The following is a 14,029-nucleotide window of genomic DNA, read 5'->3' as shown; positions in this document are numbered from 1 at the left end:
ATTTTTTATTTTATGGCTGCATTTAACAAATGCCTGCGCTGGCTGTAAAGTTTAGAGTTTGATAGTATAAGCACCAGCCCTTGGCCTTCATTCACAGTAGACTCAAGTCCAGCAAGTTTTGAGGTGCCAATATGCGATGTGTCATTCGGGCAGAGCGGGCAGCATCCTGGGCAGTGACTTCCATTAACATTTAACACTGCATAGAATAAAACAGGAGAGGCCAGTGACTTTGTGTTACAGCAAAAGAAAAGATGAACACCACGATCTATCACTGTCCTCACATTCTATTGTTATAAGGACTTAATTAATCAACTTGTAGGCAGGACGCCATGCTCAGGAAGGAGGGGGGGGGACCACAGTTAGGTTGCAGTAAGATTAAAATGCCTCCCAAAATGATCCTGATTAAAGCGGCAGTCAGATGAGGGAGATGGAGTGGACTTATAAAAATTTTGATTCAAGCTACTTTCTGAACACAAAAAAAACTAAATTTAAATGTAGCTGGCGCGTCGGTAAGAAAGCTTGAGATGAGAACTGAATGTTAAATGATCCCTGTGGAGAAAATGCATAGGAAGACAGGCTGTACTGCACTGCACACCTCAGGCATATGGTGTGTTTAAAGTGTTTAATATAAAATTAATAAAACAGTACTAATGATATTAATGATAACATTAATAAATTGTGTAAATGTATAAATGAGCCATTATTTATTCTATTCTATAAATTATTTCTAAATTATTAAAACGGCTCATTATCATGAAATGTCATTTCATCACTCTTATTATCAGAGCGTTATTGTGGTCACTCTACAGAGGCTAGCTAACAACAAAAAATAATAGGTTATTGTTTTAAATATTTGACTGACTTAAGTGACACCTAAAGGGATAAGATACCATTTGTACCTATGTGGACACACCAGCTACAGAGTAGTGTGTCAATATATTCAATCGTTCAATGAAAAACCTAAAAAGGTCAAAAAAGGTAAAATGTCACTTCTGCAAAGTTTATGGAAGCCCCTGCTTCACATGAATAGTTATTTTCCTTATTTTTCTACATCCCAGTAGTGTCAGCGTCATCTTCCTCCTGCCACACCATTCATAACAAAAGGTATCATCCTACTGGGCAGACAACCCCCCAGTGACACTACTAACACACACACACACAGGAGAGAAGAAGATTATGACCAGAGGGACTTTCCTGTCCCCAGCTATTGGCAGACACATGCTGGCAGTAGTGGGATCCCAGGGTCAGTAATTAGTAACCAGAGACCGGTGCCAGTGATACACATAACCAGATTAACGTGGACAAGAATAGAGTCCTATATGTGGGTTATCACCTACCCCAGCAAGGAAGTGAGTGTGTTGTTTGAGTCATTAATGGATTAGGCAAGTTGAAGGAAGGAGTCACGGACAGAAAGAGAGAGCGTCTCTTGGGTATTACTGGCACCAGCACAAATACACTGGAGGTACGGAGGCAGCATACATTTTGTGCATCTACAAAGCACACACATACCTAGATGTGAACTACAAATGTGACAGCCTGACCAAATCAATGTCAATATTGACATTTCTAGGATTAGGCCTGCCACAAAATAATGAATAAATGCATGTGGTCTTCTTTCCAAACACCTGGTTTCTCTGGACTTGCAGTCATTTACAGTCATAGCTCACCCAGCATGAATAACTGGGCAGATGGAACAAAATCAACACGGACGACAGGGAAGCCTAAAACACACTTTTACTGTTTCCGAGTTAGTTGAGGGCATAAATAAACACAAAATGAGTGGGTGTGCGGCTTTTTTACAATCAGAACTCAGATGCTAATGGAAATTTACTCCAAATCATCAACAAAGTCTCATCTTGTTTCAAAAAAGAAATTGTTGCTGTGTCGAAGCTTGTAAAACAAGACAACTTAACTTAACCAGCTCAACTCACTTATTTTCCTTTAATCGTTAAATCAATTAACCTTGCTGCCAGAAAATATTGTAGTGCTTTTGTAACAGGGTAGACCTGTATCAGCCAGAGTTTGAGTGCAGTGATAGTGTGACGGGTGAGCCCCGTGTGTGTGTTTGGTGAGTGTGGTCTTCACATGAGTTGATTGCATGGGGATGGGCTGATGGTAGATTGGGCGTGACCTCCAATCTGCAGTCATTTAATCAACCACACACTAGGCTCAGTGAGTTTCTGCTTGTGTCCGGTGTACAGGTACAGATTTGTTGCATGTGATAATGTAGAATGTCTTTTTCCCTGGGCATTTAGTATGTGTTATGCGAGTTGGTGGCACACAGGGAACAGAAGTTGAGCACACTCAACCGCAGATAGGCTAACTCCATTCTACTTAATTGATCCTGAATTTCCCCCATTGAACTGATTTTTAGCTTTCTTAGCTTCGACCTTGTTTTTAACTTTTTATGTCTAATTTATTTAATATATAAATAAAATTTGAGGTTTATATTTTGCACAGCTTGTTGTTGTTGCCCACTTATTTTTCACCACTGGTTGGTCAATTCCGAGCTAAAGAGGGGTATTTTTTTACCCTTTCCTTTGTACGTCTGAATTGTCCAAAATGTTGCCTCATGTATCAACAGCCTCCAGACTTGGTCCACATTGACTCTCGCAGTCAGTAATAATTGCCCACTGGAAGGTAGCAGCCAGCTAGATGGCATCAAAGCTGCTTAAGGCAAAGACTTCTTATCACTGATGTGAGCTGAAAAATGGATGGAAAACTTTATAGCCTACATTTCTTTAGACAGCTTGGGTGCTTGAATTATTTAGAGGGTGACATATCTTTGTGTTAATTATTTACCATTGATGAAAAAAGTCCTCATCACCATCAGCAGGCTTTAGCCATTAGCTACATTACAAAAAAGCTACCACCACATCATCATCATCATCATCATCATCATCATCATTATCTTCATGCAACATTATTCTTGTGATCATCATCAAAACCACCATGGTATGCCATCGTCATGTTTTTTCATCATTATCACCACCATCATCATGCCACCCTTAGCTCATCATCATCATCAAAACTCCCACAACAATTTTTTATCATCATCATCATCATCACCACAACCATAACAATAATTACTACCATCATCATTATCATCATCATCATCATTTTATTCATCCTCTTTCTCTTTATCAGCAGCAGCAGCAGCAGCAGCAGCATACCACAGACATCAATGTGTAAACAGTAAAACAATTTCAGACTGATGCACACGAGCAATAAAAATTATGAAAATGTAATAATTACACCAATAAAATAGGCTACATATCATCCAGTATCATCATTGTCACCTGAACTCATCACTAACAGTAAAACATTTAAACAGAATCATCACTACCTCCATAAAGACAGGGCTGTAATCTATATGAAATTATTAATCCAGCTACTATTACTGTATATTTCAATGTATTGTGTGTCATCATCGTTAATCCCGCCTCCTTCATCAACCTCACGGAGTTCATTGTCCGTATATTCTATTTGACTGACACCCACCCCACTGCCTATCCATTCCTGTCGTGCACCCTGACCCGGTGCGCAGTCCCTCTGGACCCAGGTGTTTAGTAGGCTATCCCTAACCCTAATCTCATCCTCCTTCACCGGCTACCGGCTTCACAGCCTGCAGTCCACGGCCTCGTTCGCCAGGGTTATACCCCCGCAGCTTTAGGGAAATGTCACTCACCGTTTTTGCACCAAGGCTCTCCCTCCCCAGCAGAGCAGTGGCAACTGCGCGCAGGATAAATGCTTAATTGGAGCGGTAGGCTACTGACGGTGTCTGCCGGACAGGGCAGGGCTCTGCGGAGTCGCACGCACCTGAGAGAGAACCCCCAGCCATGCCTGGCTGTCCGGTATCCGGCAGATTCCTCCGCGGTCTCTCCCTGAATCACACAATCAGTTTCCTTTTCTCCCCTCTCCCGTTCACCCTCATCTCACCCTAACAGCTTTTGTTCTCCCTATTTACGCACGCATGCACCGATCTGTGCAAATTACACCACCCGCTGCAATTAACGGGACTGCTAAAGTGATCGCACCTCACAAATGCGTACACTTCTTTACGCGCACCGACTGTCTCCTGTCACACACACAGGAGGCGGTAATAAGAGAAACTAAAGCAATTATAATAAATGCATATTAACATTCATATTAAAAACAAGAATAATACACACGTTGTTTGCGTCTTCTGACCGGTCCGGTACTCTGAAAGAAGCCCGGATAGGGGTCCGTTCATTCATTCATTCACTCATCCCTCTATCTGTTCGTGCTTCCCTCCGTTCAGTCCCTCATTCAGCAGCTGAATAAGCGGACCCTCTCCTCTGAAGCGGCGGCGGCGGCGACAGAGCACGCGCACTTCACCCGTTGGCTCTTGCGCGCGCCCTCCTCGTCTCTCTCTCTCTGGCATGGATCATCTCCCCCCCTTTCTCTCGCTTTCTAGTGCAGAACAACAAGACAGAGAGAGGGGGAGAAAGATGTGGAACTGGGAATGAAAAAAAGACAGAGTGATGGAGACTGAGGAAGGATGAGCTCATGTGAGCAGGAGTGGAGGGATGAAGCCTGAGCTAGACAGGGCTATTACTGTGTGTTTGTGTGTGTGTGTGTGTGTGTGTGCGTGTGTGTGTGTGTGTGTGTGTGTTGGGAAGGGCACAGGATGAATGTGAACCAAAGGAGCATGCACTCCCAGCAGCATCACTGATAAACACAGATCATTGGAGAGGAGAGGCAGCGAAATTGCAGAGCTGAAAAGCAGCAGAGGTGAAAAAGGAGTAAGTAGATAATGAAAAAAGATGGATGAAGGGAAGAGTTTGCGCCTTTTACAAGTTAAGGGCTGCAACCAACCATTATTTATATTATCAATCATGTTCTCGTTTAATCAATTGATTGTTTATGCTATCAAACAATGAAATGTGTCTATTTAAACTGCTAGTTTTATCTGACAATGAGTACAGAACCCCAAGATATTCTATTTACAGTATAAAATAAAGAATTGCAGCAAATTCTAATATTTGAGAAGCTAGAACCAACATTGTATGCCTCAAAAAGTCAGCTCATTAGAGGCTTTGCATGAATCTCAGCATCCCACGTTTGTGTCCAGCCAAGAACTTTTGTTGCATGTCATTCCTCATCTTTCTCTCCCCTCAATATGTGTAATCTCTTTACTGCAGATATCTAATAAAGGTTGGGTAAAGATAACGTACTACTAATTATTGAGGGTTAAAATACAAAAAAGTACGGCTCATGTTATAGATCTTTCTAAAAGAGTGATGAAAACGGCAGGAATGGCCAGAAGAATTGCTTTAGAAAGTTTATTTTTTATCTAAAGACATTCTTGAGGTAGGCCTAATTTCTCAGTCTATTCTACAGTCACTTTAATTATTGCTGTGCAGTGTGGGGCAACGCAGCTCAGAGAGATCTGAGGAGACAGCAGATCACACTAAACCAGGCAGCAAGAATGCTATTATAGTTTTTCCCAATTGCTAAAACACTAAACCCCATTCTCTGAACCAAACGCTCAGTGGCCTAAACCTATGTGTCGAATCAGCAGAGATGGGGACTCAAGTTTGAGAATCGGACTCGAGTCCGACTTAAGTCGCACACACAGTGACTTGACTCGACTTGAGACTCGAGGCGCGGGACTCGTGAACAATGTTTATTTTTAGGAAACGTCTGATGAGCCTGCTCCTCTCCCTCCGTTACCTATAACCTGCCTACGGAACAGGTGATATCAGCTGCACGCGCGCGGCCACACGTGCCAGAGGACAACAAACATTCATCATAAACTTTGGCTTTAAAACAGAAACTGTGTGTGAAAGCAGAGACTGTTTTCTTGCATGGGACAGTTAATAAGTGGGGGGTATGGGGGTCCTTCCCCATTAGATTTTGAGCATTAAACACTTAATTTCCGGCCAGCACAAATAAATGAATGTATGGGAAACACTTATCTGTAGTGGCGGTTCCAGACCAATTTTATTAAGGGGGCCGGGTTGGGGCCAGTTGTTTTGTCAGAGGGGCACATTCAAATCGTTACAAAAGAGACAAAGGCAATGTTCAAGTTTTCAAAATGTCTTGTTTAGTATATAATGTAATGTTTTAGTAACTTACAGTTATTTGTTTCAGTAACAGGATCTTTTAAGTGACTTATGAGTTATAGTTTTATTAAATTACATTATACAAAAAACAAAACATTCCTGTTAACTTTAGCTCAAGTTACAGTACAGTCTTTGATGCAACACTTCTTTGTAAGGCTTAATGAACAGTATAAGCTCTAGTATACTAGACATTCTCTGGATCCCAGTTTGTATTTTGTATCCCACTGTAACATTTGCTAGGAAACAACACACTTCTCCACATTCACCCCTGTTATTAGTCCTGATGTGAAGGATACACAAAATTAAATACTTAGGCCATCATCTGTGCGTTACAAAGGGGGGATTTGTTTTATGGCAGGTTGAAAATACTGTCTGAAATAATTGCTTGGGAAATAGAAACTTCTCCATATTCACTCCTGTTATTAGTCCTGATGTGAAGGATACACAAAATTAAATACTTGATTGTAGGCCATCATCTGTGCATTATAAAGGGGAATACATACTTTGGTAGACTACATGTCCAGCCTGGTAGGACCAGTAGGCTACTGTTATAGCTTTTTGTGTATGAAAAGTGCTGTTTAAATGCAATGCATTATTAAATTGTTATGATAATAATTTACCCATTAAGGAGGGGGACTCAGAACAATTTCCACTAATATCCAAAGGAAACATGGAGTACAAGGTGAAAACATTGTCTACAATGCAGCATTCAATTTAATGTACATTTCATAGCAAAGAAGATATATTACTATGATCACTGCAGACCAGGGCTATTCAATTACAGATTCGATTGTAACAGATTTTAAAGCCAGGACACACAGATGGGCCGGACATTTTCTCATGAGTTGGGATCAATAGCATTTTATTGACACACTTGTATTGGTAATCCTTATTGGTTCAGTTCTTTATCGATGCTCTTATCAGTCCTATTTATTACTAAATAATTGCATATATTATTTTTAAAAATTATTTAACATTTTTTTTTTATTAACTAAATGTTGTTTCTAGAGCAGCAACATGATTTACAACAGCAAAGTCACTAATAGCTCACTGGAAACAAATCTAACATGTCAGTAAAATAAAATTCTATTCCTGACATCAACACACTGAGTGAAGTTTAGAAAGAATGAACAGCTCAGTCCCTCCTGTCCTCCTCCTCCCTCTGCTGCTGCTGCTGGTAGAGAGGAGGGCTGGTCTGTTTCCACCAGCTGAGTTTATAATGCGCCATATTTTAATGTAAGTGGCAAACTAAGCTGAACAGTTACTAAAGACAGAGAGCTTTCACTTTAGCTTGTTTGTTTAGCTTGTCACACTTTGACCAAGCTATAAGTAAGGGACTGGTCATTCAACCTTGGAGCCATATAACACTGAACATCTTACTTTTCTGGGTGTTCTTTGGAATTTTGTGTTTGAGCATGAGCAGCAGGATCATCAGCCGGCAGTGCATCCTGTCTATGGGACAATGTCAGCTTTCACTGTGGTGTCCCGCTATGCAAGTGGTTCAACATCAACCAGCAACCAATGATTACCTTCCACCATACAGCCCTTTCCTCAATCCAATAGAAGATTTTTTCCCTGCCTGGTGGTGGAAGATCTGTGACCAAAATTCTTTTACAAAGGAAAATCTCTTACAGGCAACGGAATTGGCCTATGGTGAGATAGGTGTGGAGTGTTGTTACAGTAAGGCTGCATCCAGCACACCCAAGGGTTTTTCCCCCTTTGCTTGGCAAGGGACAAGGTTGCATGTGATGTGTGAAGTCCTCTGGCCGGACCCAGCACAAAGACGTGATGCTGAGGCAGAATGAATCTGTCATTGACTTTGATTTTGCAGTTGCACAACATTTTTTAGTGTAATGTGCTTTTCAGTTAGAGTTTTTTTTGTTCTTTGTGCTTACTTGTACTATACAAGTGCTGAATGTACATATATTCAATACAGTATTACTTGCAGTACTTACAGTACACTATATATTTTCGTTAAAAACAATATAATATTCTTTTTGTGGTTCATCAACGGTGATAAATTATACAGAAGTCCCACAAGGTGTGGACAACTCTGCACAGCACCAGTGAGGGTCTCAGTCTCTTCAGCAAATGTTCCTCTTCCGCCACCACACACACACACACACACACACACGCTACGCTTACACATGCTCACTGACAACCCAGGGTTAGGGTTACAGTTTTGGATTTATTTACGCACTTTAAAAACAGTTTTATTCTTTTTACATGTTTATTTACAGCATTAAATGTTGAAATGTGTATTGTAATAGGCTGTATATTAACTTAGAAAACTGGTGGTTCTATGTAAAATCAGTCGTTGAGCACCCCCATATCGCCAAAATGGCATGATCCTTGTTTCGCTGCGAAGCTTCGACTGTGAGATTGACAGTCGAATCAGGCGCCGACCATCAAAGCATCGAACCTTTGACTATTGGGAGTTAGCCCTAATATGAACACATGATGATGATGATGATGATGAATATGTGTGTACATGTGTATATTATGTGTAGGATATGTGTGTGTCAACATTATTTGTATGTTTAAATGTTTTTAATGTGCAGTCATGGAAAATCAGCCAATGAGCTGAAAGAGATCCATATAAATCAATCAATCGATAAGTGCTATTCCGCCTCATCTCACCTCGTCTCACCTCTCTACAGAGGAGGATGCGAAGAATGACAGCCTCCGATGAAATGGGGGGGTGAGAGATGGACGAGAGGGGCAGTGAGAACACTGGAAAAGAGGACAAGTAGAGGCGAAAGAGCTAAGATGGGATTAAAAAGGTGGGGGCCAGAGAGGAGAAATGAGAAAAGGAGGAGGGAGACTAGAAGGCAGTGGGGGAGATGGGTGGGGATGGTGCTGTGGAGATGGGAAAAGGAGTGGGAGGAAGAGGAGGAGTGCTGGAGCCGGTGTGAATAATGAGAGAGAGGAGAGGAGTAGTTTTACATTATCCGTCTTTTCGACACAGTTGATCAGAGTTCTGTCTCTGCATGAAGGATGGCCTTTACACCGCAAGCTAATTTCCACCCTGAGGGGACATCTCATACACACACACACACACACACACACACACACACACACACACACACACACAGCTTGCACACGCTAACAGTGAACAGTTCTAGCCAAACTTTTACTTACGCTGAGAGAACACACAAGCATCCATGTCTAAATGCATTCCAGCTAAATGCAGAATTGGAAATTCATAGCTGGAAAAACAAGCACAAACAGTAGAACATATGCATGAAAGAACAAAACAGACAAGCACGTGTGCAGACATACAGATGCCAACACATTTACGGCGCCCACACGCCCCAGATTTATATTATAACTCCTAGGGACAGTAGAGTCTAGAAATGATTCAAACTGAGGATTCTGTGAATGCTTGTGCATGCAATGTTCAACTTTTTATTAATGAATAACATCTTGGTCTGTGTTTGAAAACAGGGAGATTTTCTTTGTAAGACAAAGAGGAACAAAGGCAAGGATACGACATTCTCTTTCATCTCGTCTGTTTTTAAAGGCTAAGGCTAGCAATATTCTGTATCCAATGAAAAGAAAACCAAAGGTTTGTTCCTTTCATTCCCCGTCTGTGGCACTCAGATGTGAATATTATCCAACAGACCACACTTACGGTTTAATTTCACTGATCACTGCAGTCTTGCAGTCAGAGGGCAGTTGTGGCTCAGGAGGTAGAGCGGGTTGGCCGTTAATAAGGCGGTTCAATCCCGGCTCCCCCAGGCTGCATGTCGAAGTGTCCTTGGGCAAGATACTGACCCCGAATTGCCCCTGATGGCTGTTCCGCCAGTGTATAAATGTGTATGAAGGTTAGTTTCTGTTTGAGCACTTAGGCTCAGTGTATGAATGTGTGTGAATAGTGAATGCAGATGTAGTGTAAAAGCGCTTTGAGTGGTCGAAAAGACTAGAAAGGCGCTATACAAATACGGAGCATTTACATCTTTACCGAGCATTACTCAAGCAAGAGTAAACAGTGAATTTGTTGGGGAAAAGTGTATAACTTCATTGTTTTTAATTAATTCAATTTGTTTTGGATGATGATGTGGCATAGGGCACCGCTTTATCATGGCTACACAGACTTGTTAAGGTTTGTTCATTTTTGTTGTCCTTCAGGGTGCGCAAGCCACTGAAAAGAACAGATGAGCCTCTGACAGTCTCACTGTGTTCAATTTGATTTTGATCCATCTGTCATGATCAGTGTAGTGAAAGGTTTATTTTTCTGATCAAATGTCGTTTCAAGAGGCTGTTCTCGTCCAAAAAACAGCATTTAGGTCTATGTTCAAGTTACTAATCCAAGCAACGCTGTGTTACTGCGTTGCTGAACGCGCCATCCTTGGCATGAATGCGCGACTGTGTGGCAGGTCAGCGGGACTGGACTTTGTTGTTCATGTCCGCTGATAGCCAAACACTAAATGAAGAATGGAGAACGAGGGAGGGAGGCTGTAAGTAGCTACTGCCATTATTGTGTCTGCTGTCTACTGCTCTTATAAATAGGCTACATGTGCAGTAAAACAGTAGTCAAAAAGTCTGGATTACTTGCTTTATTTTTTTATTTCAGCCGGTGGTGTGAAGAAACATTATGTTTTATAAAAAACACACTCCTGCTGCTGTTATGAATATGATATTAGTTAATAAATTCAGGAGAGACTGCTTTCTTTGGGTGAAGGGGGTGGTAGTGAAGTGTTTCCCATATATGGATTTATTTTGTGGCGGCCCACAAATAAATCAACGTATGACCGCCACATGTTGATTATTAGTTTTTTTTATTAGGCGTATTTATAATCGTATTTGATTGATGAGCTGTATTGTGGAGCATATCTTTGTGCAGCACCTCCTCTCTCACTCTCTCTCTCTCATGAACACCCCTGCACAAACCTATCCAATGTTAGAATAGCCTATAGCTGGGGAGATTAGCAACCCAAGATAGTAAATTAAGAAGTAATGTAAAGTAAAGTAAAGTAAAGAAGGAATAATAAGTAACTAGTAATATATTACAATTTCTGAGTAACTTGCTTAACACTGTTCAAGAGACAAAGTGCTCTAGTTACCAGAATCACAGTCCGGTGACGTCATTATAGGGCATGGGAGACTGCTGCATGAGAGAATGGGTAGGTTACTAGAGTGAAGTGGGCAGGAGGGTAAGTACGTCTTCGTGAGGTCGCAGAGATTATGGGTCGCAGATCCATGAACAGCCTTGCAGGTTAACGTTCGTAGGTTAATGTTGATGATTTTGCACTAAATGCGGGATTTAACAGGAAGCCAGTGTAAGTTAGGTAAAATTGGAGTTATCTGTTGATGTGGGGAGGGGCATGTGAGAATAGGAACAGCACAATTTTGAACATCTTGACGTTTACCAGCGATAAGTGATGGGAGACATAAAAACAGAGTAATCTAATCTAGAGGTAACGAATACGTGTCCCAATTTTTCAGCATCAGGCCGTGACAAGTAAGGTCTTATTTTGGCAATGTTGTAGAGGTGGAAGAAGGAGATTTTGCTCATATTATTCAGTCATTATCAAATGAGAGCTGGCTGTCAAACATGACACCAATGTTTTGGATGAGAGCGGATGGAGATACTGGATTGTTGTCAGTGATTAGATTTAGGTTCCTTTGCAGCACCAGAGCGAGACTGAAAGCTGGCATCAAGGAGGGCGAAGCGGAGACATAAGCAGAGACTGGAGAGAGACCTCAAGACCAACAACACCAAAGATATGTGGCAGGCCATCAAAAACATCACAGGCTACAAAAGCAGGAGCGGGCGCCCTCCATGTGTGAGGCCACATTACCAGATGAGTTTCACACCTTTTATGCCCACTTTGATCTCCTCAACAAGGAGTCAGCTGTAAAGTCTACTCCACCTCCAGAGGACCGGCCACTGTCAGTATCCACAGCAGATGTGAGGAGAGTCCTGCTGAGAGTGAATATGAGTAAATCAGCTGGGCATGATAACATTCCTGTCCGTGTACAAATAGTTGTTATTACTGACATTTTTAACATCTCACTGTTACAGGAGAGGATTCCCACCTGCTTCAAGACAGCCACCATCGAGCACCACCAGCATCCTGTTGCTCGCACTCAGTGAATGCTGGAAAATAAATTATCATAATATATACATTAACATTAATATCAATAATGTACCTATATTTTATTTGGACCATTGGCTTCATGATTCTGACTAGCTTGCTGTTTACAAATCACCCAATCAGCCGATGCCACAAAGCAACTAACACCAGACCCACCGCACGCAGCCAAGCCCTCCTGCCTTGCATCACTCCAGTAGAAAGTAATTGTTTGTTATACACAGTGGTTAAATGGGGCCTGGGCAGTCCGGGCAACCTACTACCAAAATAAAGTGGAATAAAGGCTGCATCAACGCTGGAAAAGGAAGCACAGGGATTGGATTAAGTGCAGTTCACTCTCTAGGGATTCCTATTACAGAGACATGGGACACATGCATCACATTAACACACTCCACCTCCTATCTGTGAGTAACAAGCAACATGGGGCTGGATATGAAAGTAATCTAGCAGCAAATAACATTATGACGTTTTAGAGGGCTTTAATTTTGAAATTCAACAACAGAATATCATGTTATGTCTGAGCGATGTGTTGAGTTGGTCTGCTGTCTTTCAGAAGTGAAATTGGTCTGTGGAAACAGGAAGTTTCCTTTTAATATCATTCTTCATTTAGAGGTCCTACGGGGTAAAAATGACATTTTAGAGGTCTTAATATATTTATTATTTATATTTTTATATTGTGTGAATGACACAATTAGTCTGGTGCTTAAAAGTCATGGAAATGTAATCTTTATTATTAAGTTAAACTTTATTAACAAATTTGACTAATTGTTTATACAAGTGTAATGACAAACACTTGATTCCGAAAGCCTCAATTTTGTCTGAACTATAGTTTGCAGGCTAGTTGTGTACGAGGTTGATTGGTGACCCTAAATTGTCCTTAGGTGTGAGTGTGAGCTTGAGTGGTTGTTTGTCTATGTGTGGCACTGCGATGGACTGGCGACCTGTCCAGGGTGTACCCCGCCTTTTTGCCCGATGGGATTGGCTCCAGCCCTGTACACAGGATAAGCGGTTGACGATGGATGGATGGATGGATGGATGGATGGATGGATGCATGGATGGATGGATGAATTTGGAGGACTTGTTGAGATTAAACCATGTATGTCTGTTGAACAAAATGGTGCAGAACGGTATGTAATGTTTTGAATTGCTCCTCCCGCGAGAAACAAAAAAAACATTTGAAACATTGAATGAACAAAAGAAACAGTAAACTGAAGCACCGAGACAGCTCCTATCATTGAACTGGAAATGCCTATTTGCTTAATGCAGTCTGCGAGTCCCTGAAGAATGTCAAGCTGAAAGGTGATACATATCTAAACACTCACGATGAAAACATAATGGCTTTAAACACACTTGTTTCTGATGGATAAAATGCTCAATGAATTCGATTCAACTCATTGTCAATAATTCAAAGTCTATAAACATATTCTAAATACTTTCAAAATAAAATGTTACAATAATAAAATAACTTCTCTGAACTTTATTACAGTACAATATTCTCATTTAAAGCAAAAATCTACATTTCTGTCTCTGTATCAATATCAATTTTATTTATGTAGCACACTTAAAACAACCAAGGTTGACCAAGGTGCTTCACAGGTTAAAATACAACAACAAGACACTACTTACACAGTAAAAGTACAGCAATAAAACATTATAATATACAGTATACAATATATAGTGATATTGAAATTGCCAGGAATGATAACAGACTTAACTCGAAGGAAATACCAAAGAACAGAGATCCGTTTTTAACAGTGATTTAAAACGTTGGAGAGTTGGGGCGGTTCTGATCTGGACTGGCAGGTTATTCCACAGGTTAGGGGCAGCTACACTAAAGGCTCG

The 14,029-nt window shown here is 41.1% G+C and overlaps 1 protein-coding gene across 1 annotated transcript in view; it reads right to left on the bottom strand.

Moving 5' to 3' along the window:
• The window catches only part of slc8a4b (solute carrier family 8 member 4b), a 110,535-nt gene extending 106,269 nt beyond the window's left edge, over window positions 1–4,266 (bottom strand). Inside the window, exon 1 of the mRNA XM_046064820.1 lies at window positions 4,173–4,266. The gene's annotated coding sequence lies outside the window, so the exon portion shown is untranslated. The remainder of the gene's footprint in view (window positions 1–4,172) is intronic.
• Window positions 4,267–14,029: the final 9,763 nt, after the last annotated feature.

Source organism: Micropterus dolomieu, linkage group LG12, assembly GCF_021292245.1.
Source record: "Micropterus dolomieu isolate WLL.071019.BEF.003 ecotype Adirondacks linkage group LG12, ASM2129224v1, whole genome shotgun sequence".
In the NCBI taxonomy this organism is placed as follows: Eukaryota; Metazoa; Chordata; class Actinopteri; order Centrarchiformes; family Centrarchidae; genus Micropterus; species Micropterus dolomieu.
The sequence above is the reverse complement of the archived record's forward strand: the minus strand, read 5'-3'. Positions and strand labels throughout refer to the sequence as shown.